The sequence below is a fragment of the Prionailurus bengalensis genome, chromosome A1 (assembly GCF_016509475.1).
Source record: "Prionailurus bengalensis isolate Pbe53 chromosome A1, Fcat_Pben_1.1_paternal_pri, whole genome shotgun sequence".
Lineage (NCBI taxonomy): Eukaryota > Metazoa > Chordata > Mammalia > Carnivora > Felidae > Prionailurus > Prionailurus bengalensis.
This window is the reverse complement of record NC_057343.1, coordinates 63,832,965-63,836,937: the sequence shown is the minus strand read 5'-3', so window position 1 is coordinate 63,836,937 and position 3,973 is coordinate 63,832,965.

The window sequence follows — 3,973 nt, the reverse complement described above, 5'->3', positions numbered from 1 at the left end:
CCCACATTATATTCTCACCCTTAATATTTATTTTAAGTTTTTTCTTCTGATATTTCCCATGTTAACTTTGGATCAGAAAGAATGTAGATCACTCTTCCCCCCATCCCCGCCCCAAACATCTTATGCTTTTCTGCCTATTTACATTTGTTCATTTCATACCATCCACCCCCAAAACTGTAACTCAAACTCTTTCCTTTGGATCATCTTTCTAAATCTGTGTACAGTCATATAATTTTCCTGACTTTTGTTGTTGTTTTCAGTTGCTGTTATTTAATTACCTAAAGGAACTTTAACATCCTTTTCCTCAACTAGGCTACAGTCTTCTATAGGAGAAGGGTCTAGTTACTTTTGCAGACTTGATGTGTAATAGTTATGGCTACAGAAGAAATATTTGTTGATTTTAAAACCATCTTTATAAATATACCTTGTAGAAATTTAGTCTTGGCTAGTAATCTTTTTCTAATTATGGAGAAACTACTTCATGTCACTTTTTAGGAAACTTGTGCTCTGATCAAATGCATCTGTTTAAAGTTCTGTTCTAATATAAGCCTAGAATTTTAAGCTACAGTTTACACTTGACACAGTATCAGAGGTAAATAGTAGCCTAACGCTACATCACAGTGCCTACGTCACTCACTTCACTTCATCTCATTATGTGGCCATTTTATTATCTCACCTCATCACAAGAAGGGCGAGTACAGTGCAATAAGATATTTTGAGAAGGAGAGAGATCACATTCATGTAACTTTTCTTACAGTATATTATTATAATTGTCTTATTTTGTTATTATGGTTATTAATCTCTTATTGTGCTTAATTTATAAATTAAACTTTATCATAGGTATGTATGTATAGGACAAACATACCATATAAAGCATTAGGTATTATCCACAGTTTCAGGTATCCACTGAGGGTCTTGAAATGTATCCCCCACAAATAAGGGAGGCCGCTATGGTGTATGTTCATTCACAAGGTGAGTTTGTCAATAAGCAGATGTCTCTGTTCCACTATGTGATGTTTGTCCCAGAAACAAATGAATGGGGTTAACTTACTGACTTGGTGATTTTAAAGTGGTGGAAGGAAGACACTTAGAGTGATATAGTCTATGTAATGAAAGTATAGAGCAGCAACTGCAAGAGAGAAAACTTGATGTGAGGGTCCATGGTTGCTGAGGGTTTATGATCTATGGTCTCTATTGCCCAGTGTGGGAAGGCTGGAAAGGGGTGTGCTGATGAGACTCTTGTCTTTGATATCCACCCACCATTCTCCAAGACTAGCCGGTTTTGTTTGTATTATATGAGATTTGGCGGGGGGGAGTAAGAAAACATTGGTTATCTCTTTTTAGAAAGGAAAAAAACCAAATGCTTTTGTAGCCACATAGCACCAGAGTTCTGTATGTAACCTGACATCAGAGAGTAGAAAAAACTGTTCTGTTCTTAGCAAAGGCTTAAACAAGAATTCAGTAAAACATCAATAATAATTGAAGATAAGTGAAATGGATGGCTAGTGTTACTTTCAGTTTCTTTTAACATTACTTCTTTAAAGTAGACTTCACTTAGTAATGGCTGTAGGTCTCTGATATTATAAAGAATTATTTAACATAGACATGTATCACTTTGACCCTCTCTCAGTTACCTTATGTTACAGAAATGTGGATATTAGATCATGATGATTTTAGAAGCTACCACTTACCTTGTGGCAGTACATTTTAAACAAAGGCAAAAGAGTTAAAAAGGAATGAAGAGCTTCTTGAATATTGAACTTGTGAGTCTATAACTATTATGCCACAATGTCAACGTTCAATAACTGTGTCAGGGAATCTATCTTATATTTAATCAGAATCCTTATATTTCAACCTTTATTATTCAGCATGTCAGTGAAGAATGCATCCTTTATCAGAGATGGATTTACCAGGAAGGTAATGGAGTTTAGCCTCATAGCTCCTCACTTGCATAGATCCCTTCCTAGGCCCTGGGAGGGACCCTAGCATTGTGTCACAATGTCATATATTGTAAAATTTACAAAAGTAAGTTATTTTAATTGTACTCAGTTAAACTGCTATGATTTTGTATATGTGTGTACATTCTGCCATGCTTTCCCTTGGTGATGGCAGTAGACTCACCATGAGCATTTTTGGGATCCAGCTGAAGGGACGTTGAGTGTTGGATGCACTTAGTTTGAGTGTAGTAGAACATGCTTTTCTGTGGTTCATAATCACTTCTTTTTTTAAAAAAAATTAATGTTTATTTATTTTTGAGAGAGAGATCGAGAAACAGAGTGCAAGGGTGTAGGGGCAAAGAAAGACGAAGACGCAGAATCCGAAGCAGTCTCCAGACTCTGAGCTGTCAGTACAGAGCCAGAAGTGGGGCTTGAACCCACCAACTGCGAGATCATGACCTGAGCCCAAGGTGGATGCTCAACTGACTGAGCCACCCAGGCACCCCCATAATCACTTCTGTATGTAGTTCAGTTGTTGGTAGTTAGCCCATGGTAGGGATTGTTTCCAGGAATATTCCTATGTACTGCCCACTGGTGACTTAACTGGTGTCATGAAATGAAGATTTGGACTATGCATTATAAAATTATAGGAGTTTGTCCTATGGCACTTGCCATTGGACCTATGTGGGGAGCAGAGACAAAGTGTGTGGAGCTTGAAGCTAATCTTTGGCAAATTCTTCAATTTTTCAGATTTGTGAATTATAAACAAGGAATGGTTCTCATCAAAACCTGGTCAAGAGGTGCCTGGGTGGCTCAGTTGGTTAAGCATCCAGCTCTTGGTTTCTGTTCAGGTTATGATCTCACAGTTCCTGGGATTCAGCCCTACATCCAGCTCTGTGCTGTCAGTGTGGGGCCTGCTTGGGATTCTCATTTTCCCTCTCTTTCTGCCCCTCCCCTGCTCATGCTCTCTCTCTCTCTCAAAATAAACAAATAAACTTGAAAAAAAACCACTTGGTCAAAAAGAAGTTGTCTTCTATGAGGAATATTTGAAAATGTAACATGTAAAATTATGAATGCATCACATATATTAATTGACCGTACTAGAAGACACAATGAAGCCTGTCTATTCTGTCTTTCTAAAAATGAACAACAGTTTATAAAACAATCAGAAGATTGTTGTGTGAAGAGACAAGATGTAGGGAATATAAAAGAATGTTAAAAGTCAATAAAAATGCTGCTTTTTGAATTTTTTTGTTTGTGATACTTGTCAGTTTTTTAAATTTGTAATTTGTTGGGATTTTTAAAATCATTTTGTAAAAATGTTCTCTTAAATGACTGATTTTATTATCCTTTCCCTCAAAAGTGTCCTCCAAATTATATAAACTTCATGTCCCATAAAATCTACTTTTGCTCCTTTATACTATATGATGATAGTTAAAACTTCTAATCAATTTAGTTAAAAAAATCAGATGTGTCACTCATTTTTTTTTCAAATGTATAGAAGCTTCTTCATATGTTGTCAAATCACTCATTCCTTTTTTTCTAAGGGCAATAATCCTAGTTCTTTAATTTTTCTTTATGTATTATATATTATATACCCTCTTGGTCCAATAGAACTTTTCTGTGATACAAATGTTTTATATCTATGCTGTGTGCTGTGATAGCCACTCTCCATCCATGGCTATTGAGCACCTGAAATGTGGCTGGTGAGACTGAGGAACTGAAGTATTAATTTTATTTCATTTTAATTAATTTGCATGCACACTGACATAGCCACACATGGCTAGTAGCTCCCACATTGGACAATACAGTTTACACTCTTTTTTTTTTTTTTTTTTTTTTTAAATTTTTTTTTTTCAACTTTAATTATTTTTGGGACAGAGAGAGACAGAGCATGAACGGGGGAGGGGCAGAGAGAGAGGGAGACACAGAATCGGAAACAGGCTCCAGGCTCTGAGCCATCAGCCCAGAGCCTGACGCGGGGCTCGAACTCACGGACCGCGAGATCGTGACCTGGCTGAAGTCGGACGCTTAAC